The 24,392-nt window shown below is 49.5% G+C and overlaps 1 long non-coding RNA gene across 1 annotated transcript; it reads right to left on the bottom strand.

The window, feature by feature from the left end:
• Nucleotides 1-13,451: 13,451 nt before the first annotated feature.
• On the bottom strand, nucleotides 13,452-23,958 carry LOC125548419. The gene is made up of 3 exons (XR_007301082.1): nucleotides 23,602-23,958; nucleotides 18,364-18,366; nucleotides 13,452-13,463 (listed from the first exon to the last, which is right to left on the bottom strand). It is a non-coding gene; the product is annotated as an uncharacterized LOC125548419 (long non-coding RNA).
• Nucleotides 23,959-24,392: the final 434 nt, after the last annotated feature.

The raw sequence follows: 24,392 nt of genomic DNA, 5'->3' as shown, positions 1-24,392 counted from the left end.
CCGTGCGTGAGTAATTCCATCGTAGGCTTGCTAGACAGTGATGGGTTGGATGAGAGTTATCATGTAATCGAGTTAGTTTTATTAGGGTTTGATCCCTAGTATCCACTATGTTCTGAGATTGATGTTGCTATGACTTTGCTATGCTTAATGCTTGTCACTAGGACCCGAGTGCCATGATTTCAGATCTGAACTATTATGTTTTCATGAATATATGTGAGTTCTTGATCCTATCTTGCAAGTCTATAGTCACCTATTATGTGTTATGATCTGTTAACCCCGAAGTGACAATAATCGGGATACTTACCGGTGATGACCGTAGTTTGAGGAGTTCATGTATTCAATATGTGTTAATGCTTTGGTCCGGTACTCTATTAAAAGGAGGCCTTGATATCCCTTAGTTTCCAATAGGACCCCGTTGCCACGGGAGGGTAGGACAAAAGATGTCATGCATGTTCTTTTCCATAAGCACGTATGAGTATATTCAGAATACATGCCTACATTACATTGATTAACTGGAGCTAGTTATGTGTCATCCTACATTATAACTGTTGCATGATTGATCGCATTCGACATAATTATCCATCACTGATCCATTGCCTATGAGCTTTTCATATATTGTTCTTCGCTTATTTACTTTTCCATTGCTACTGTTACAATCACTATAAAACCAAAAATATTACTTTTGCCACTGTTACCACTACTGTTATATTACTTTGCTACTAAATACCTTGCTGCAGATATTAAGTTATCCAAGTGTGGTTGAATTGACAACTCAGCTGCTAATACTTGAGAATATTCTTTGGCTCCCCTTGTGTCGAATCAATAAATTTGGGTTGAATACTCTACCCTCGAAAACTATTGCGAAACCCTATACTTGTGGGTTTTCAGTTCCCGGCACACGCACGGATTCAATGAAGGCAGGCGGGCCAGTCTGAAGCTGGTTGCATGTGGCGAGGAGGCGTGTTCAGCCTGGCCTGCAGTGAGTGGGGCCCTCTTGGCCGGCGCGCCCATTCAATGCCTGCGCTATGAGAGGTTGCATCCGTGTCAGAGCAATAACTCCCTCCAGTCCTTTTTTATTTGGGTATAACAAAATCTCGTTTTCCATTCACATTTTACCAGTAAAATTCGTGGACAAACTTTGACCCAAAATACGATGGGGACTAGTAAACCAGGACGAAGGTAGTATTTTTTTTTATCAAAGAAGGGTTTCCCCCTTCCGATTTTCATTACTGAAAACCAACATCTAAACCATAGTATTTTCCCTAGAACTACCAGGTTCAACATCTCGCAACATAAACCCATACAACCATACGCGAAGGAGGTAGTAGTTATGAATTCCATTTTCGCTCCATACCAATCATTCTAAAAACTACTTAAGTGTTTATAACGCACCCTCGAAAATCGGAACTCTCACCCTGCTAAAAAATGATATTTTAAACATGGCTACTCATTCTGTGGCAACTCGTGAGCCACCGCCTCCAGGTCGTTCACCTGTCGTCCCAACCATCAACTCCTACGGATCAAATTATCATGCGAGCTGACTATTCCTACAAAGGTGCGCTCCACCACGTACCCGGTACCCGCGCATGCAGCAATCCCGCACCTAGGGTTTTAGGGTTTATTTGTTAACGCTGCCTTTACGTAACCCTCATGCGTGCGAGACAGCAAGAGACCGATTGCGTGTGTGCGCCTCTTCTCTTCGTATATGTACTCCACCGTTTGTCTGGTGTCCAAAAAAATATACAATAGTAATAACTACTAACTACTAGCAATGCGCCAATGCGTTGCCACACAATCAAAGTAGATTAATACATATTCACCGTTTTGATAGAAAAAGAGTCTAGTTTTGAAATACGTGTATCACTAAAAATATCTTATGTTTCACTCAAAATATATTCCTTTGGCGGTTTTGATGAGATAAGGGAGGAATGTTGTTGGTTTTAAGATTCCAGAAGTGGTATATCTCTAATTTCTATTCTTACTAGCAAGATGCCCATGCGTTGCACGAAACATCAAGATCTTCTGGGAGAAAAGAATGAACGATGGAAGGCCTTATCTGCAAATGTGGATAGGAGTGCGGGTAAATTGCCACAGTTTCCTTCCTATCCGTTAGATATAGATCAGACGACCTCTTATTAAAAACAGAGTTGGTGATGATGGTGTGCCTGCCATCCTGCAATATAGGCCATCTGATCTATATCTAACGGATAGGAAGGAAACTATGGCAATTTTGCAAAAAGGTACCCACACACCTCTCCACATTTGCAAATAAGGCCTTCCCTCGTTCATCCTATTCTCTCACAAGAAAAACTAGTCATACAAATGCATCTGGATGTTACGTGCAACGCACGGGCATCTTGCAAGTTAGAGATAAGAAACAGAGTTGGTGATGATGGTGTGCTTGCCATCCTGCAAAATAGAGGCCGTCCGATTTATATCTGACGGATAGGAAGGAAATTATGGAAATTTTGCAAAAAGATACCCAGACCCCTCTCCACATTTGCAAATAAGGCCTTCCCTCGTTCATCCTTTTCTCCCGCAAGATAAACTACTCATACAAATGCATCTTGATGTTTCGTGCAACGCATGGGCATCTTGCTAGTAGTTGTAAAAAGCCCATGTGTTTGTTGTGTGTGTGAGAGAGAGAGAGGGAGAGAGGAGGAGGACGGAGTGCATGTGTGACAAAGACAAAGAGTGTGTGTGCGGGAGGTATCAGCTTAAAATGAGGCGATAGTGTGTGTGTGCATGATCGAGAGGGCGTGCTCAAGAAGAGACGAAAAATCTAGCTAGATACAAGGAGCGCGACAGAGACATGTACGCGATAGTGGAAGCACGAGTGTGCAGGTGTATGAACCTATCTGGAGGCTAGTCGATCAATGATGTGAGAGAAATACGAGTCGGGGGTGCGAAAGCGAGAGTTGTGTGTGAGAGAGAGAGAGAGACGATAATAGGGAAGGGGAGTGGAAGTAGGAGCTGTGTGTGTGGGGGAGAGAGAGCGGGGGGGAGTTTGCCTGATCGGTAAACAAATGAATAATGTTAGTTTATAACTAGGATGGAGACAAAAAGGAGACCGCAACAAATGTTGTGTCTGCAGGAGAGAGTAATTTTAGTGGTATGAGTCATATCTAGAGACATATAGGGTGTGTGAGAGAACCCCATAGAGAGAAAGACAAAGTGAAAGACGAGTGAGACTGTGTGTGTGGCGGTGAAAAAGAAAGCTTAGGTACCTAGTGATACCAGAGAACGGTAGAGACGTGAGAGATAATGAAAACCGTGTAATGTATAATGATAGGGAGAGTGTGACACTTCTCAAGGGAGACGTCGAGAGACCATGTTTGCAAAGATAGGAGAAACATGAAGTGAGCGTACGGGTGAGCTGGAGAAAAGAGAATGATAGCTACATGAAGGAGCATGCCAGAGAGATGGGCGTGAAAGGAGTCAACATAAAAGGGATTCAAATATTTGAATTCGAGATGATGATACATGTAATTCATACTCGAAATAAAATTGATCTATCAAGCATGCATACTCACATGAATTCACGCGCTTCTATGTTATTTAATATGTATATATTACTGATCCATACGTTTTAGTAGAACATAATTTGGTTTAAATTTTTTTGAATTCAACCTTATGATTTTGACATCATTGTATTTGTAAATCATCTGATATACATATAAAGGAGCAGAATTCTTTGTTCTTCTTTTGAAAGTATATATAAAAAATGATGTATATAGAATTTTATTCGAATCGCAAATGGATCCTGGCTGAACAAAAATAGAATACAAACTGGATTTGAATTGAGTTGGCACGGTAAACGTGCACTCTTGCTCTGCAAAAATATGAATGAAGCGGGGAAAGTCGCAGAAACCGCCCGAAACCAAAATCTGCGAGATGGAAATTGCTGCCTATCCCTGACACGCAAAGCCTATCAGCTCGATTTCTATAGGTTTCGATAGGGGTAGGTTTGTAATTTCACTCAAACATGACATAACCGCCTCTCACCAAGAATCATACACGGTGGGCGCCAAAACATAGTGTCTCCTCGACAGAAATCGACTCCCTCCCCAATTCATACACGATGGGCGCCAAAAAGAAACTCTCGTCGGCATATATTCGGTGTATGTGAGATTACCGTCCTATCCCCAACCGACTAATATTGCTGTGATGTAGGAAATTTTAAATGGGGGCTAAGTTTGTAAATTTCCTCTCATTTGGGACAAGCGCGCCCTGAAGACATGGTTCCCCCTTCCTCTCTCCCTCCATTTCCCCATCCGTACTCCGTGGGCGCCAAAATAGCCTCTCCACCCCAGCCTCCTCCATCCGCCACCCCATCCACCGCCGTCCTCCTCCACCATGCTAGAGCTGATACCCCGACGCCATCGTCCATTACAAGAGATCGACCTCTCTCATCCGCGGCTTCGGACCAGGATCCTTGCATCCCGTCCTCTCGCTTCATCCCCGCCGTCGTCCACCTTGTCGGCGCCACTCCTACAACCGTCTACTCCACTGCGCCCCGCAGCCACCGTATACCCTCCTAGATCTGCTTCGACGCTACCGACAGCAATCGCTACCGTAGCACCGTCAAATTCTCAGTACATGCATACACGGTGCCGCACCAAAGGCGGTACTCTTTCGTATCTCGTCAACATATTTATCGCAGCAAGAAAATAGATTGCCACTGCTTTACTCTGATTTTCTTGTCCATCACTTACTTGCTAGTTGAAAGCAAACATTGCCTTTGTCTGGTTTGCACCTTCAGATCCGCCATGGCACGCTCAACACTATACTCACAATGCTTATGGTTTTCCCCTTTTATATTCCACACTAGTTAAATGAAAGTAGACTAAATTTCAAAATTGGGTCAGTCGATTTTTCGGAGCTCGCCGGAGTTCGCCGGTGCGAATGAAGGGGCTCGTGTGGGGACGGTGGTTGTGGGGGCGGTGTTGGGGCCTCGCCGAACGAAGAAAACTCGACGCGGGTGGGGGGTGGGGTGGCGGAGGAACACGGGGGGGGGGGGGGGGGGTGGGGGGGGGGGGGGGGGGTCGGGGCCGGTGGTTCGGCCGCCGTCCCGTGCGGTGTTCTGTATTGGAAGAATCAGAGACGAGGAAGAAGAAGGGTTAGGAGACGTAGGATCTTCATCTAACCGCCTGAAATGGTCGATTGGCCCAAATGACAAAAGTCACGCGACTTGCATGTAGACATGCCTTTATATTCAGTACCATCATCGTACCTGCTTAGCACTGCTCCTGAATCCAACAAGCTAAACAACGTGCCACTCATAATTCCAAACTTGTTGCTCAAATACGAATCTGATATGATGTTGATATTACTAAAACAGATAATGTTTAATTGGTCAGCTAATGTTCCTACTTTACTTTCGAAAAGCACATGCACCACATATAGAGAGACAGCATGGACTTGCATTCTTAATGCACTCTGGTTCATCATGTGTGGGCACTGCGCAACAAACATTTTATTATCCAAAATCTTCTTGCTCTTCTTTAGCATGTTCCTCTTCCGTTTTCTTTACTAATTACTCTCTCCGTTCCTAAATACAAGTCTTTGTATAGATGAGGGAGTCCTGGATTAGGGGGTCTCCGGACAGCCGGACTATATCCTTTGGCCGGACTGTTGGACTATGAAGATACAAGATTGAAGACTTCGTCCCGTGTCCGGATAGGACTCTACTTGGCGTGGAAGGCAAGCTAGGCAGTACGGATATGGATATCTCCTCCTTTGTAACCGACCTTGTGTAACCCTAACTGAGGGAGTCCTGGATTATGGGGTGTTCGGATAGCCGAACTATACCTTCAGCCGGACTCCTGGACCATGAAGATACAAGATTGAAGACTTCGTCCCGTGTCCGGGAGGGACTTTCCTTGGCGTGGAAGGCAAGCTTGGCGATACGGATATGTAGATCTCCTGCCATTGTAACCGACTCTATGTAACCCTAACCCTATCCGGTGTCTATATAAACCGGAGGGTTTTAGTCCGTAGGACAACATAGACAACAATAATCATACCATAGGCTAGCTTCTAGGGTTTAGCCTCTTCGATCTCATGGTAGATCTACTCTTGTACTACCCATATCATCAATATTAATCAAGCAGGCCGTAGGGTTTTACCTCCATCGAGAGGGCCCGAACCTGGGTAAAACTTTGTGTCCCTCGCCTCTTGTTACCATCCGTCCTAGACGCACAGTTCGGGACCCCCTACCCGAGATCCGCCGGTTTTGACACCGACATTGGTGCTTTCATTGAGAGTTCCTCGGTGTCGTCGCCGTCAGGCTCGATGGCTCCTACGATCATCGATAGCGATGCAGTCCAGGGTGAGACCTTCCTCCCCGGATAGATCTTCGTCTTCGGCGGCTTCGCACTGCAGGCCAATTCGCTTGGCCGTCTGGAGCAGATCGAAAGCTACGCCCCTGGCCGTCAGGTTAGATTTGGAAGTTTAAACTACACGGCTGACATCCGAGGGGACTTGATCTTCGACGGATTCGAGCCACTGCCAAGCGCGCCGCACTGTCATGACGAGCATGATCTAGCTCTGCCGCCGAACAGTGCCCTGGAGGCCGCACCTGCATCGGCTCCGACCCTTAATTCGGAGCCAACTGCGCCGATCGAGGATGGGCGGTTGGACGCCACCCCGGGGGCTGCGACCCCAACGGCGATTGAGCCGAACACTAGCCCCGTACTCTGCGAGACTCGTGACTCCAAGGAGTCGGACTCCTCTCCGGACTCCGAACCCTCCACGCCCCTCCCAATCGAATCCGATTGGGCGTCGATCATGGAGTTTACTGCCGCGAACATCTTCCAGCACTCGCCTTTCGGCGATATTCTGAAGACACTAAAGTCTCTCTCTTTGTCAGGAGAGCCCTGGCCGAACTACGGTCAGCAAGGTTGGGGTACGGACGATGAAGAAATTCAAAGCCCACCCCCCACCCACTTTGTAGCCACGGTCGACGATTTAACCGACATGCTCGACCTCGACTCCAAAGACATCGACGGTATGGACGCCGAAGAAGGAGACGATGAAGAACCAGCGCCTATTGGGCCCTGGCACGCCACCTCGTCATATGACGTATACATGGTGGACGCACCAAAAGATGACGACGAGGAGCGGAAGGACGCACCGAAGGCTTGTTCCCTCGAAAAGCAGTCAAAGCGGCGACGCAAGCGCCGCCCCAAATCCTGCCTCGACAGAAATAGCGATCACACAGACCCAGCGCTGCAGCAGGGTGAACCGCTGCCGGACAGCGGCAATCTGGATAATCAAACCGAACAAACAAATCCTATCAAGGATAATGATCCGGACGACATAATGCCAGACAGGTACCCGGAGCAGCAGACTGCCCGTAAAAGGCTTGTTGCCACCGCGAGGAGTCTGAAAAAACATAAGCAAAGGCTCAAGGCTGCACAAGACACACTCCAAATCAGATGGAGTAAAATACTCAACACAGCAGCAAGGTCCGGCGACAATCGCCCCTACAAGAGCTACCCAAAGCGGAAGCTGCTACCCGAATTCGATGAGGAGGCCTCAGACCCCCCACAACTAAATATCAAAGCAGCCACCTGGTCGGATAGACGACCCCTCTACCAACACAGAGTGGCATACAACGCCGCTCACCATACAACACGCAACCAATGCGAGGGCTCGCACCCAAAGGACGGTGCAACGAGATCCATCTATGGACCACGCAAGCGCGCCCTAGTATACAATGCAACACAACAAACATCCGAACAACGCAGTACACCCAGCTACAGGGGTGCCGCACACCCCCTATGTTTCACCGATGAGGTGCTGGACCACGAATTTCCAGAGGGATTCAAGCCCGTAAACATAGAGGCATACGACGGAACAACAGACCCTGGGGTCTGGATTGAGGACTACATCCTTCATATCCATATGGCTCGAGGAGATGATCTCCACGCCATCAAGTACCTACCTCTCAAGCTCAAAGGGCCAGCTCGTCACTGGCTCAAAGGCCTCCCTGAAAGCTCCATTGGAAGTTGGGAAGAGCTCGAAGACGCTTTTCGGGCAAATTTTCAAGGGACATATGTCCGACCTCCGGATGCGGACGATTTGAGTCATATAACTCAACAGCCCGGAGAGTCAGCCCGAAAGCTTTGGAACAAGTTTCTTACTAAAAAGAACCAGATTGTCGACTGTCCGGACGCCGAAGCCTTAGCAGCTTTCAAGCATAGCGTCCGTGACGAATGGCTCGCCAGACACCTCGGCCAAAATAAGCCAAGAATGATGGCCGCATTAACAAACCTCATGACCCGCTTTTGCGCGGGGGAGGACAGCTGGCTAGCCAGATGCAGCACCAGCGACCCCAGTACATGTGAAGTTAGAGATGGAAACGGGAAATCACGGCGCAACAGCAATAACAAACACCGGAATAAAGAAGACAGCATGAAGGGCACGACAGTAAATGCCGGATTCAAAAGCTCTCGGCCAGGCCAAAAGCCGCCCCCCTAAAGGCACCAGGGATGAACTGTCCAGCCTCAATAAAATTCTGGACCAAGTATGTCAGATTCATAGTACCCCTGGTAACCCTGCTAATCATACCCACAGAGAATGTTGGGTCTTCAAGCAGTCCGGCAAGCTCAACGCCGTACACAAGGGGGAGGATACACCAAGTGAAGACGAGGACGAGCCCCCCAAGCAAGACATGGGGGAACAAAAGCAATTTCCACCAGAAGTCAAAACAGTAAACGTGTTACACGTAATCAAGGAAAAAAACAATGCGGCACTCCCAGGAAAGTATACCCAAGTGCCTATCACAACGAAGTCCTACCACTAGTCATCTCAACTGATCACTTTTGACCATCGTGATTACTCAGCAGGTATCCGACACGCAGGATGGGCTGCCCTGGTATTAGACCCAGTAATTGGCGGATATCACTTCACAAGGGTCTTGATGGACGGCGGCAGTAGCCTAAACCTAATATATCAGGATACAATCCGCGGGATGGGGCTAGACCCAACACAAATTCGCCATAGCAATACTACCTTTAAAGGAGTAACGCCAGGCCCAGGGGCTCGTTGTACGGGCTCCCTCCTACTACAAGTTACATTCGGCTCCCCCGATAACTTCCGTCGCGAGCATTTAATTTTCCACATCGCTCTGTTTCAAAGTGGCTATCAAGCACTGCTTGGACGCGAAGCTTTCGCTTGCTTTAATGCAATACCACACTAGGCCTCCCTCACACTCAAGATGCCCGGTCCACGTGGCATCATTACAGTGCACAGAAATATCAAGCGATCTCTGCGCGCCGAAGAGAGTGAGGCTGCCTTGGCCGCCGCACACTAAAGGCGCTCGGACAAACGAAAGCATCCAATAGGTCGTCAAGACCTCAGATACAACTAATCAAGTCCGGCGCTGCTATTTATACGGAAATAAGTGGGCACACCCCTATTTGTCAATACAATGGGCTCAACGCGCGCAGACAAGTGGAAATTTCTTATCATCTTGAATTATACATGGTTTCTTTAAAAACTATCCTTTTGCACGACAACTTTTTCACTGAACTTCCTCTCTTTTACAGACGATCATCGTGCTACACCCGTCCAGGATACGGCACAATGGAGACACAGGCGCAAACGTGCAGCAGGGACCCGCTCCAAGGATTCTTTTTAGATTAAGACCCTGCGTAAACCTTTTTTACTGTCTCTTGTTGATACATATCCACCGTTGAGAAGGATGCTAACGTCTTGGCATGTGGCCACGCCAGAACAATGCACGTACCTGGACACATGGGGCTTCTTACAAAGGCCACTATTTAGGCCCGGTTTATACCACAAAGACCGAATACCTTAGGGAGTATTCGGCGTCGCGAGTTTGGCCCTATATGCATCCGCTCCAAATCATTGTCTTTGGTCAAATGTTGGGTTTGCCCGGCTCCTGTGTTTTGGTGCCTTACGTTCCGCCTTGCCGGCTAAGGTAGCACCAGGAGAACTACTACGATTGTGCCCTGGTTCATCAGGACGAGCACCTCAGTAGAGAAAGCTGAAAACTGACTGTCATGATATAGCGTGAGACTGGTCAACCACTCGATGACCTGTGGGAATGTTAGAATTCCTCTGCCCTAACGAAGGGCCGTTTCCCGGCCAAGCATGTACGCACCCCGAGATCGGGAGAGTGCGGAGCCACCAGGGGCTATCTAGTAGCCCCACTGTCAAACTCCTATGGCTAAGTGAAAGTGCTAAAGCATTATAGTACGGTTGCCTCGCTCGCTCTGCTATCACCTCCTTAATAGGACCAAGACGTTGGGTTAAGTGTGAATGCGTGCTTTCGGGAGCAACTCCACATTATATGCATGAGGGTTGAAGCCGACGGCTGCAATGTTTCAGGTTATACACATGTATACATAAACGTCTGCCCAGGAGGCATCATATTACTTTTAGGCAAAAGTATAAAAATAGCATTATAAAAATTTATAAAAGCATTTCGCTTACAATGAGATTACATATCACTCAAACATAATATTTTTTGAGCACTGTGTCTCTATCAAACGGGCACCCTCAAGAACTTCTTTAAAGTAGTGCTCGGCAGCCTTTCGACCTATAGCCGAATCCCGCGTTGCAACATTGGTAGCATCCATCTTCACCCAATATGCCTTAACACGGGCAAAGGCCATCCATGCGCCCTCTATGCACGCCGACCTCCTCATCGCATTAATCCGCGGCACCACATCAAGGACCTGCTGCACCAAGCTGAAATAGTTGTTCGGTTTTGACCTTCCCGGCCAAAGCTGATCCACAACAAACCTCATAGAGAGTCCGGACAACCTGTTTAGTTTGGCCCATTCGGCTAATTGGTCAGTCAATGAAAGTGGACGCTTGGGAGAATGGAATTGTCTCCAAAACAGCTGGTCTACTCCATGGTCTATCTGACCCTGGAAGTACTTGGCCACATCGGCAGCGCTCGCCGCCAAATCCATATACACATCCTTCGAACTCCACAGCCGATCCAAAGGGGCATACCGTGGATCTCCGAATTTCCTCCGCAACATAAAGGATTTCCCAGCTACAATATCCCTGGCTTCCTGCAGCTCCTCCTTCTTTGCCCTCATAGCAGAGCGGAGATCCTTTTTTGTCGCAGCAGCCTTTTCAAGGTCCGATGCCTTCGCTTGGTTTTCTTTTTCAAGAACCCGGCAACGGTCGGCGGCGACTTTTAATTCTATAGCCATCTTGGCCATCTTGTCTCGGGTCTCGCCATGCGCGGCCTTCTCGGCTTGCAACTCTTCGGCCGCCTTCACAGCAGCCGCATTACCCAACCTCGCTTGTTCCTTGGCTCGGGCAAGTTCTACCCGCAAGGCTTCAATAGTGGCAGCTCCATCTGCAGTCACAACATATTAAAGATACTGGCATCATGCTTCTCTTCCTATGTGGCATTTACCAGATATTCACACTTACCCTGTGCCTCGTCAAGCCTTTTGTTAACAAGCTCGATGTCGGCGTCTGCCGCATCGAACTGCCGCTCTAAATGGGCAAACTCGCTAGTACGGCTAGCCACCGGAGCTTCCATCACCTGCACATAGAGGCAGTATGGTTATTTCCTGGGAATATGATCCTCTGTTCATTGTTGTTTCCGACGACAACCAGAGTCTCAGGGGCTACAATCTACACAGGGCACACCTAGCATGTGCAGGATTGTCATACATTCTTTTACGTACCTCAAAGCCTGTCAGTAGACTCATAAAAGCTTCATGCAATCCGCTTTTGGTGGATGATATTCTCTCCATCACCGTATTCATTATCACACGGTGTTCATCTAAGATGGCCGCTCGCCCCACCAACTCCCTTAGAACATCCGATCGCACACTAGACGGTGCCGGACTCTTTTTTCTGCTCTCTTCGGGAGCCAGACACTGGGAGCTTCGGGGGTCAATGGGATTATCTTCTAGCCTCACCGAACTCGGAGAGGCCCTCCGCGGCGACACTTCAGGGTCGCCCGCTTCTGGAGCGGAGGAATCCGGAGGAGGCGTTTCGCTCTCCATCATCTCTGGAAGAAGATCCCTCGAAGATGAGCTCATTTGAGAGGGGCTAAGGCCCGAACTGCAAATTTATATGCGGTGGTTATTTCCTCAGAAGAAAAAAATGGCATATTTGTACTATTAAAAGTATTCCGGGTCACTTACGACTCGAGGGAGAATTGATCCCCCCGCGGACTTTGTGCGGCAACAGCGCCCTCCAAGGTAGGACCCTCTGTGGGAGACTTGTTCTCCCGTTTGGAAGCTTCGGCTTCCGAATCCCCGGGCGCAGTCCTTCTCCTCTTCTGGTCGCCTTCCCTCATGGAGATGCTCGCTCCCTCGGCTAGAATGGGTAGCATTGGGGGCCCGCGTCCGCTCGCATTATCCTCCATAGTATCTTCCTTTAAGGGCTCCAGGCAAGGTGCGGTCTGGAGCATCTTTTCCAATACCGGATTTTCCAAACCCTCAGGGAGGGGGCCGAACACCGAATCAACTTCACCTTTGTTAGCCAGTCCTGGTCCAAAAGCGAACTCTCAGAAATAACTTCGTAACGAAGTAGAGAGAGTATGTTCGGCCGGAAGATGCCTTACCTATTCGGCGATGCGGTTACTACTCAGGCCCACGTCCTCGGTGATTTCCGGACACTCCACCTGAGGTCCGAAGAATGACTTTTACATCTCCTCGTGCGTCAGGCTGAGAAAATTCTGAACGGCACGCGGTCCCTCGGGATTGAACTCCCACAGGCAAAGAGGCCGGCGTTTGCAAGGCTGGACTTGACGAACCAGCATAACCTGTGTTACCGCAACCAAACTGAAATCTCCATTGAAGAGACCTCGAATGCGGCCTTGCAGTATAGGCACGTCCTTGACTGGACCCCAGCTCAGACCTCTGCTGATCCATGACATCAGCTGTGGTGGGGGGCCCGAGCAGAAAGCAGGGGGCCGCCCACTTGGCACTTCTAGGAGCCGTGATGTAGAACCACTCCTGTTGCCACAATTCAGACACCTCTGGGATGGAGCCTTTGGGCCACGGAGCTCCCGTCACCTTGCGTATTGAGGCACCTCCACACACTGCATGTTGCCCCTCGACCATCTTCGGCTTCACTTCAAAGGTCTCAAGCCATAGGCCAAAGTGAGGGGAAACCCGGAGGAAGGCCTCGCACACAACAATAAATGTCGTGATATGAAGAAAGGAGTCCGGAGCTAGATCATGAAAATCTAGCCCGTAGTAAAACATCAAACCCCTGACGAAAGGATCCAGGGTAAGGCCTAGACCTCGGAGGAAGTGGGAAACGAACACGACATTCTCATTGGGTTCGGGGGTGGGCACGGCCTCCCCTGGGGGAGGCAGCCGATGCAAAATCTTGGCGGTCAGATATCTGGCCTTCCTCAACTTCTTGATGTCTTCTTCCGTGACGGAGGAAGGCATCCATCGGCCTTGAAGGCTAGATCCGGAGATGACTGGAGGTTCGGAGCACCTGACCTGAACTTCGGGCGTTTGAGCTTGAGGTGGGGGAAGGATTCGATTGAGCACAGGAGGGAAAAATAAAAGCCTTGTCCCCTTTATAAAGAGGGTGAATATCAAGCGTCCTCTCCGTGTCCACTTGGATTTGCCTATAATCTAGGAGTCCTAGAAGCGGTTGGGTTACCCACGCCCGTATTGATGAGAATCCCAGGATAAGGGGACACGATCTATGCTTTAACAAGACGTGCCAAGGAGACCACCTCGCATAACGCACTCAGGTGGGATAATGAAACGACTCGGATAAAGGCTTGGCCGTGGTGTGTCACGCTACGGAATACGTCAGTGGATTAGATTGGTGTAAATATTATTCTCTCTATGGCAATATGTGGAAACTTATTTTGCAGAGCCGGACACTACCTTTGTGTTCAAAATCTTCTACGAAGTACTTGGAGGAGGAACCCGCCTTGCAATGCCGAAGACAATCTGCGCACCGAACTCGTCGTCATTGAAGCCTGGTTCAGGGGCTACTGAGGGAGTCCTGGATTAGGGGGTGTTCGGATGGCCGGACTATACCTTCAGCCGGACTCCTGGACCATGAAGATACAAGATTGAAGACTTCGTCCCGTGTTCGGGAGGGACTTTCCTTGGCGTGGAAGGCAAGCTTGGCGATACGGATATGTAGATCTCCTACCATTGTAACCGACTCTATGTAACCCTAACCCTATCCGGTGTCTATATAAACCGGAGGGTTTTAGTCCATAGGACAACATAGACAACAATAATCATACCATAGGCTAGCTTCTAGGGTTTAGCCTCTTTGATCTCGTGGTAGATCTACTCTTGTACTACCCATATCATCAATATTAATCAAGCAGGACGTAGGGTTTTACCTCCATCGAGAGGGCCCGAACCTAGGTAAAACTTCGTGTCCCTCGCCTCCTGTTACCATCCGGCCTAGATGCACAGTTCGGGAGCCCCTACCCGAGATCCGCCGGTTTTGACACCGACACTAACCCTCTCCGGTGTCTATATAAACCAGAGGGTTCTAGTCTGTAGGACAACAACAATCATATCATAGGCTAGCTTCTAGGGTTTAGCCTCTCCGATCTCGTGGTAGATCAACTCTTGTAATACTCATATCATCAAGAATAAATCAAGCAGGACGTAGGGTTTTACCTCCATCAAGAGGGCCCGAACCTGGGTAAAACATCGTGTCCCCTGCCTCCTGTTACCATCCGCCTTAGACGCATAGTTCGGGACCCCCTACCCGAGATCCGCCGGTTTTGACACTGACATTGGTGCTTTCATTGAGAGTTCCTCTGTGTCGTCCCTGTTAGGCTTGATGGCTCCTACGATCATCGATAGCGATGCAGTCCTGGGTGAGACTTTTCTCCCCGGACAGATCTTTGTGTTCGACGGCTTCGCACTGCGGGCCAACTCGCTTGGCCACCTGGAGCAGATTGAAAGTTACGCCCCTGGCCACCAGGTCAGGTTTGGAAGCTTAAACTACACGGCCGATATCTGTGGAGACTTGATCTTCGACGGATTCGAGCCTCTGCCTTATGCGTCACATGGTCATGATGAGTACGATTTAGCTCTACCATCAGACAGTGTTCAGGAGATCGTACCGGCAGCCGCTCCGACCCTCAATTCGGAGCCAGTTGCGCCGTCCATGGACGAGTGGATGGACCCCGCCACGGAGGCCTTACCCTCAGCGGCGATCGAGCCGGACATCGACCTTACCCTGCACAAGAGCCGTGTTGTCAGACTGTCAGATCCTTCTTCGGCCACGGACTCCGAACCGCCTGCACCCGTTCCTAGCGAATCGGATTGGGCGCCGTTCATGGAGTTTACCTCCGCGGATATTTTTCAACACTCGCCCTTTGGCGACATACTGAACTCATTAAGGTCTCTCTCCTTGTCAGGAGGATCCTGGCCGAACTATGTCCGGCAGGATTGGGATGCGGATGACAAAGAAATTCTCTGCCCACCCACCACCCACTTAGTAGCCACTGTCGACGACTTAACCGACATGCTCGACTTCGACTCCGAAGACATCGACGGTATGGACGACGATGCGGGAGACGAAGAGGAACCACTGCCCACAGGGCACTGGACAGCCACCTCATCATACGATATATACATGGTGGACACACCCAAAGAAGGCAATGGCGACGAGACAGCGGAGGATGACCCCTCCAAGAAGCAACCCAAGCGCCAACATCAGCGGCGCAGCTCTAAGTTTCGCCAAAGGAAAAGTGGTGATACCAGCACAGGAGATAATAACACTCCGGATAGTGCCGAAGATGGCTACAATCCCCTCCAGCACAATCTAGGATAGGAGGATGGAGAGGCCAGCCCTCCAGAGAGAGCGGCAGATGGAGAGGCGGAGGATGATAATTACATGCCCCCCTCCAAAGACGAGGCAAGCCTCGACGATGACGAATTCGTCGTGCCAGAGGATCCCATCGAACAAGAATGCTTCAAGCGCCGGCTACAGATGGACTGAAGTCCTCGCGGCCGAGGAATATAAACTCGAATGCCCCTCCAAGAGTTACCCATAATGCAGGTTGCTACCCCGACTGGAGGAAGAAGCGTATGACGTGGTTGATCGGCCACCTCGTGGCCGCGATAGAGAGGCATTCCAGCCAAAAGCTCATCCTGCACCCCGACGCCATTCAAATAAAAAGGCATGAGGAAATACGCCAGACCTGCGAGACGTATTGGAGGACAAAGCAAAACATGCAAGATCGATCTACAGATCATGAGGGCGCGCCACTATGCGAGACGATAAACGTCACGCCGGATACAGTAAAAGTAAATCCGGCCGGGCCAAACACAGCGGGAAAGACTCATTGGAGCTGCGTCGCGATATAGCCCAGTACAGAGGTGCCGCACACCCCTTATGCTTCACAGATGAAGTAATGGATCATCAAATCCCAGAGGGTTTCAAACCCGTAAACATAGAATCATACGACGACACGACAGATCCTGCAGTATGGATCGAGGATTTCCTCCTGCACATCCACATGGCCCACGGTGATGACCTACACGCAATCAAATACCTCCCACTCAAACTTAAAGGACCAGCTCGGCATTGGCTCAACAGCTTGCCAGCAGAGTCCATTGGCTGTTGGGAAGATCTGGAAGCCGCATTCCTCAACAACTTTCAGGGCACTTATGTGCGACCACCAGACGCCGATGACCTAAGCCATATAATTCAGCGGCCAGAGGAATCGGCCAGGCAATTCTGGACACGGTTCCTAACAAAGAAAAATCAAATCGTCGACTGTCCGGATGCAGAGGCTCTAGCAGCTCACAACATCCGCGACGAGTGGCTAGCCCGGCACCTTGGTCAGGAAAAGCCGAAATCTATGGCAGCCCTCACGACACTCATGACCCTCTTTTGTGCGGGAGAAGACAGCTGGTTGGCTCGCAGTAACAACGTATCAAAGAACCATGGTACTTCAGATACCAAGGACGGCAGTAGCAGGTCACGTCGCAACAAACATAAGTGCCGCATTAACATCGACAATACCGAGGATACGGCAGTCAATGCCGGATTCAAATGCTCTAAACCCGGTCAGCGGAAAAAGGCATTCAAAAGAAGCACTCCGGGCCCGTCCAGTTTGGACCATATACTCGATCACTCGTGTTAAATACACGGCACCCCCGACAAGCCAGCCAACCACACCAATAGGGATTGTTGGGTGTTCAAGCAGGCCGGCAAGTTAATTACCGAAAACAAAGATAAGGGGCCACATAGAGATGACGAGGAGGAGCCCCGGCAGCCGAATACCAGAGGACAGAAGAGGTTCCCCCCACAAGTGCAGACGGTGAACATGATATACGCAACCCACATCCCCAAGAGGGAGCGGAAGCGTGCGCTCAGGGACGTATATGCGTTGGAGCCAGTCGCCCCAAAGTTCAACCCACGGTCCTCCTGTCTGATCACCTTCGATCGCAGGGACCACCCCACTAGTACCCGTCATGGCGGATTCACCGCACTGGTCTTAGACCCAATTATTGACGGATTTCACCTCACTCGAGTCCTTATGGATGGCGGCAGCAGCCTGAACCTGCTTTACCAGGACACGGTGCGCAAAACGGGTATAGACCCCTCAAGGATCAAACCCACAAAAGCGACCTTTAAAGGCGTCATACCAGGTGTAGAGGCCCATTGCACAGGCTTAGTCACACTGGAAGTGGTCTTCGGATCCCCGGATAACTTCCGAAGCAAAGTGTTAATCTTCGATATAGTCCCATTCCGCAGTGGTTATCATGCGCTGCTCGGGCGAACCGCATTTGCGAAATTCAATGCGGTACCGCATTATGCATACCTCAAGCTCAAGATGCCAGGACCTCAGGGGGTCATGGTAGTCAATGGAAACATAGAGTGCTCTCTCCGAACGGAGGAGCACACTGCGGCCCTCGCAGCGGAAGTGCAAAGCAGCCTCTTAAGGCAATCCACTAGTTCGGCATTTAAGGACCCGAACACCTTCAAGCGCGCCCAGAGTAATCGGCAACAGGACCGCCTGGCACGTTCCGAGCTCGCATAGCAATGCGGCCCCCACCCCGGCCCAAGCCAAACTCGTGCCACGCGTACATAATTACGCATTAAAAATACCATGGGCACATGTAGGGAGGGGGCACGTCTACGGCACGCCCCAAGACGCGGCTTAAACCGCACTAGGGGCTTCCCGCTTTGTTATTTTTCTCTCTTTCAGGACATTAATCTCTAGAAACCCTGTCCGGTAGCATGATTGCCGAACACATGATGCAGCAACCAAGGATGCAGAAAGCTACATCACACCACGGAACTCCCAGGTGGATTACGATAACGAGTGAAATACTTGCTTTAATATTATTCCTCAGCTTGCCCTTGGAGGGACATAGTCCTACTTTTTGCTTATCGCACTACCTGTATCATTCTGCTCTAACGCACGTTCTTAATAAACAATGCATAGCATTAAGATTATTATTGCATTCTTATTTTTATATATATAGATGTTCATTCATGACATCCAGCACCTGTACACTCTGGTACGGCCAATATGCTAGGGGCTTAAGCATACCCCACAATACGGCGTGAGAAGTCCGGACACTTTCAACAGTGCGGCACCCCGAACTTATAGCATTATATGCATCAGCTCCGGATCATGTCTTGAGTCAATAGTTGGGTTTGCCCGGCTCCCATGTTTTGGTACCTTACGTTCCGCTATATCGGCTAAGGTAGCACTGGGAGAACTACTGCGATTGTGCCCCGGTTCTGCTGGGCTAAGCACCTCAGTAGAGAAAGCTAAAACTGACCGTCATGATAAGGCGAGAGACTGGTCGCTCTTCGAGAGGTTTTCGAGTCCTTAAAGACTTATGCCGCTTAGAGCGAGGAGTCGGCCCTGTCCGGCTTAAGGCGTGTATCGCGCCCCGAGTTCGGCCTTCCGAATACTAGGGGCTTCGCCGAAATTTAAAATTATAGAATTCTATGGCTAAGTGAGAGTGATAACACATTATAGTCCGATTGCCTTGTTCGTTGTGCTGAGCACCTCCCTCGAAGGACCCAAAAATTGGAACAAGAGTGCTCAGGTTTATCCCGAACACCCCAGCACTCGTGGCATGGGGGCAGAAGCTGACGACTAGCCATCTCTCAAATTTGATAAACAACCGAACAGAAGGTAATATTTTAAATTCAAACAAGCGTTGCATAGCGCATATGAACATGTTTTCATGAGTACAGGATTACACGAGCGGGTTTACTCAAATATTGTATCTTTGGTACACTCGTCCGCTACGAGATAGGCACCCTTCAGGACACCCTCATAGTACATATCGGGGTGGCGTTGCTCCTTGCCCTCCGGCAGCCCTTCCTTGATCAGCTTCATGGCATCTAGCTTGGCCCATTGCACCTTCACACGGGCGAAAGCCCGGCGTGCACCTTCAATGCAGACGGACCGCTTGACGACTTCTAGCCGTGGACAGGAATCCACAAGCCGCCTCGCTAGGCCGAAGTAGCTGTTCGGAAGGGCGTCGCCAGGCCACAGCCGGACTATAAAGCCCTTCATGGCCTATTCGGCCGCCTTGTGTAGCTCGACCAGCTGCTTTAGCTGGTCGCTCATAGGTACCGGGTGTTTGGTCCCGGTATATTGGGCCCAGAACAACTTCTCCGTTGAGCTTCCCTCCTCGGCCTGGTAAAACATTGCGGCATCCGACACGCTCCGGGGCAAATCTGTGAATGCTCCTAGAGAGCTCCGGATTCGGGTAAGTAACAAGTAATTTACTTTCACATGCTTGCTTTGCATATAGAATGCCTTACCCGCCGCTATCTTCTTCATCGCATCAATCTCCTGGAGGGCCTTTTGGGCTTTGGCCTTGGCATTCTTTGTGCTCTCGAGGGCCGCGGCAAGCTCGGACTCTCGCGTCTTCAAGTCAAGCTCCAACGCCTCGTGCTTTGTCGTGAGAGTGTGGAGCTCTTGCTGCACCACACCCACCCGTGCCTCATGCCTTTCCCGCTCGGTGCGCTCCTTGGCTGCTTTGTTTTCGGCCTCGGATAACGCTTGCTTCAGGGTCGCCACCTCGGTCGTGGCCCCTGGCAAATTTACGATGATCCTGTCATTTTGCAATCGCATTCTTTTTATACATATCCATAGACTAGGTACTACTTACCTTTGTTCTCCTCGAGCTGCCTCTTGGCAAGGCCGAGCTCATCCTTGGACCCTTTAAGGTCTTGCTTCAGTGCGGCGACCTCCGCAGTCAGTGCAGCAGAGGCCAGCAGCGAAGCCTGCATACGCATATAGATATACTTATATTAGACTCCTGCGATATTGTTTGATCCTCTGTTCGGCTTTTCTTTGTGAACACCGAACAGAGCATCAGGGGCTACTGTCTATGCGGTAATATTTTTCCCATATTTCAAAAACTGACCTCAAAGCCTGTTAGAAGGCTTGCATAGGCTTCAGTCAATCCGCTCTTGGCGGACTGAACCTTCTGGACCACCGCACTCATAATAGTGCGGTGCTCCTCGTTGATGAAAGCGCTGCGAAGCACTCCCAGCAGATTGTCCGGTGCCTCTGGATGGACAGAGGTCACCGGCACAGGCGTCTTGCCCCTCTTGGAAGGAGGCCTCCTGCCCGAGTCCGGAACCACTGGAGGTTCCGGCGTAGTGTTCGGCTGAGGGCCGAACTCGGAGCCCTCGAGGGCCTTGTTCCCTCTGCTCCCAGAGTCCGGAAGGTCGCCTTAAGGCGCCTCCGGGATTGTCTCCCCTCAACCCGGTGCCTCTTGAGACAACACCTCGGCGTTGTCCGTAGGGCAAGGGGAGGTGGCGGTCGGAAGTGGACCGCTATCCATATCCAACGAGTCCAGGGAGCCGTCCGACGAGGATACGTCGATACGGGCTCGGGACGGTCTGCATAATCACGATTTGGCATTAGGAGAAGCAGTGCGACAAAGGAATGTTATGAGTTACTCTGGTATCCGAATACTTACGACTTCGCCAGGGGCTTGGCCCTGGGCAGCCATTCGTCTTCACCTTCGGCGGCGGTGGTGGAACTGTCCGGAAGGAGAGTCCTTCCTTTCTTGGACCCTTCGCCCCCCCCCCCAGTTGGGGCGGCCTTCCTTTTCTTGTCTCCCCCGACTGGAGGGGGAGCGTCTTCATCTTCCTCCTCGTCTTTGTGGGAGGAGTGCGCCGAGGAGTCCTCGGACGATGAGTCCGATATCACCTGGCGCTGGGAACTCTTTCGGGTTCCCTTGGCCTTCTTGGTCTTCTCCGGCACCTTGTAAGGAGCTGGAGTCAGCATCTCCGTCAGGAGAGCGTCTGCTGGGCCTTTGGGCAAAGGAGCCGGACAGTAGATCTATCCGGCCGTCTCCTGCCAGTCCTGTCAAAGGTACGGGAGCTTAGATCCCGCATAGAGTCAAACTATGGAAAACAAGTACTCCCTCCATCCCGAAAAACATGTCGCGAGGGCAAATTTGCAAAAAAAACCTCTGGTTTCTCCCGACCAAACCCGCGCTCCCTCGTCCTCCTCCTCCAGACAGAAGCCGCAGCTGCGCTGCTCACCGCCGCCGCAGCTGCGCTGCTCCCCGACGCTGCAGCTGCCCTGCTCCCCCGCTCCCCCGCCGCAGCTGCCTCCTGCTCCGCCACTTCAGCTGCCGCTCGCCTGCCTCCCCAAGCTTCCCCCTTCCTCAAAAAAACCTTCGATTTCCCCAGCTAACGCCGTGCTCTGCTCCGGCTGCGTCGGAACCGGCGTCGGCAAGCCCGGAGGCACTGGATCCGGACCACCACCAACAACCTAAAGGGCAACGAGGCCGACAAGCCTGACGATGACAGGAGATGCAGCAAGCTAAACGCCGACGGCAAGCTAAAGGCCGTCGATTTGCGAGCCTGGAAGACGACGACGATAGCTCCACAAGGAATACGATCGCGGCGGCGTCTTCTTTGCTGTTTCTCTGGTGGAAGACCCGTGCCTGCGACACCGCGGCTGGGCTGTCCACGGCACAAGTGGGTCGCGCCTGCTCACTTGGCAGCAGCGGTGGCGGCTACATGTTATCTCCACTACTGCAGATCATCTCCAGGTCCTACTGCCTGGGTCTGAACCTCTCTTCTCTACTCTATGTTTACTGAATTTACACCATGTTTACTGAATTTTCTCCACTACTCTATGTTTACCGAACCACTAGTTTCTGAACCACTTCACTGAATGTGAGATGTACCACTGAATTTCACTTCTGCTAGTACTCCAAGAAGACTATGCCAACAGCAACCAAGAGGGCTTTGTTGAGTTCGTGCAATGTTCCAATTGAGGGAGGAGGTGGTAGACTGTTTGCAGATGTGGTTGTCTTGATGAGATTCAGTTTGATCAGACCATCCCAATGTCACTTTGCAATTGTTCTGCTTCTTTTCTGAGCTTGGAGCTGACAGTTATCTGGGATGATTGCATTGTAGCTGCCATTTCTTGTGGATAGCTTGTACGCCGACCCCGAGCGCAAGGTGACAATTCAATCATTAACCCGTTCTTTAGTACCATTTCAGTGATCCCGCAATAGTATCAACAGTAATGAGAAAATGCATATGCTTATCTGATGATCAATCCACACACACAGTCTACTTCAGTGAGTGAAGAGAAGTTTGTGGTGTTCTTGGGTCTCACTGAATGACTGATGGTGAACTCGGCTTAGGATGTCTTGGGCCTGTACCATGGATTAGGCCGCACACTCTTCAGTCCAGCCAGTGTAAGCACCATCACTGCATATTTCCCTTCAGAATTCTGATCATGCAACTGTTCATTCAAAAGCCACTAAAATATTGATCCCTGCGTGCAATGAAGGCTAAAATATACTCAAGGCTCGACTCCATCAATTCAGTTAAACATGGACATGACTGCAGCCCATTTAAACTTGGACTACAAATATTGGATGGATCCATTTAAATTGATAGAAAACTGAATATTCACTGTAGTCTCAGTTAACTGAATTTTCTGGAGCCATTTTCCTACTCACAAGTTGACAGAAAACTGTTTGAAACAAATTTGACAGTAGCAATAACCTATCTTTTCAATTGCTCCACTTCTCGTTTATTTACCGTATATCTGGTTGTTATGTAAGTCATTTTATTTAGTAAAGTATAGACAGTATTATTTCTTGAAAATTATTGTGTGACTATTCTGGAGATGGTCTTTAAGTGTTCCTATCTAGACTTCTTATTTTAGGCTTTTAGCTGATCAATTCCATGAGATATGCTAGATTTTAGCATCTGTATTGATGAACCTTTGATGAAACTAAAGAAAAACTGGAAGTGTCCTTGATAGCATTAAATGGACCTCTTAACTAAATAGAAGCGATTTCTTGTCATCCACTGTCCTTTTATTTCTTGTCATCCTCTTAACTAAATAGACCATATCATCTACTGATGATATGTGATTAGCAAAGGCCTTGCTTGCCTCATTAGTTGTTGTAGTTGTCAAGCAAAAATTTCAGTCCACTAACCCAAATTAGTTCAAATAACTAAAATTAATGCAAATCAATTCAAATCATTCAAATAAATCCAAATAACCCAAATTAATTCAAATAACCCAGATAATTCAATTAATCCAAATCACCCAGATAATTCCAATAAATTCCAACAAGGAGTTGATATACAAGGATTAGACAAGGTATACATAAGGACATGACATAAGGGCATCTTTGTCCCCTCTTGACACAAGATTACACAAGACATACACAAGGAGCACCTGACTACATGACATAAGGGCCTCTTTGCCCCCTTTTGACTACATTCTTTTCCTTTCTCTGGCCACTTCTTCCCTCCCCTTCCCTTTACTTTTCTTTATTTTCCCTTCTCTAGCTAATTCTTTCCTTTCATTTTCTTTTCCTATTGCAATTTCCATTTCTTCTATAAGGGCCCTAGTATCAACAACTACCCGACTGTCGCAATATACACCGGTTATTTCCATTCCAGCATTCTGAACGCGATCCTTGTGCAAGTGGGGCAACTTATATTGATTTCCTCCCTTGTCTTTCATAACTTCAAACATAACTGCTTCTAATGTGATAAAGCTACTGTGCAACTTGTCGGGATCGTAGTTCTCGAATTCCTCTTCCACACCCTGTACCAGTTCCTGGATGTTTGTAGGTGACCTGCAGTCAGTTAGAGACTGGAGAGAGTTATGGAAGTAGAGGTCCAAACAATTTAACTCAGGGCTATTTGGGGGCTGTTGTAGCAATCGGATGTCAAGATCAGTTTGTTCCACAGCTTCCCGGAAAGCTACATCATTGGGAAGGACATGAGGCTTTGCGTTATCCTGTTGGATGAATATTGTTGCTCCCTCATCATCGTCAGGCCACTTATCCTGAATTGTCGGGATAACCTTATTGATTAGATAATCTCTGCACACTGGCCTGGTTACTTTCACCGATGTCAACACTTTTGTTCCCTTTTTTTCTGTTCTGACTTGTCCG

Source organism: Triticum urartu, chromosome 3 (genome assembly GCF_003073215.2).
Source record: "Triticum urartu cultivar G1812 chromosome 3, Tu2.1, whole genome shotgun sequence".
Lineage (NCBI taxonomy): Eukaryota > Viridiplantae > Streptophyta > Magnoliopsida > Poales > Poaceae > Triticum > Triticum urartu.
Note: the sequence above shows the minus strand (reverse complement) of the source record. Positions and strands in the feature narration are given on the sequence as shown.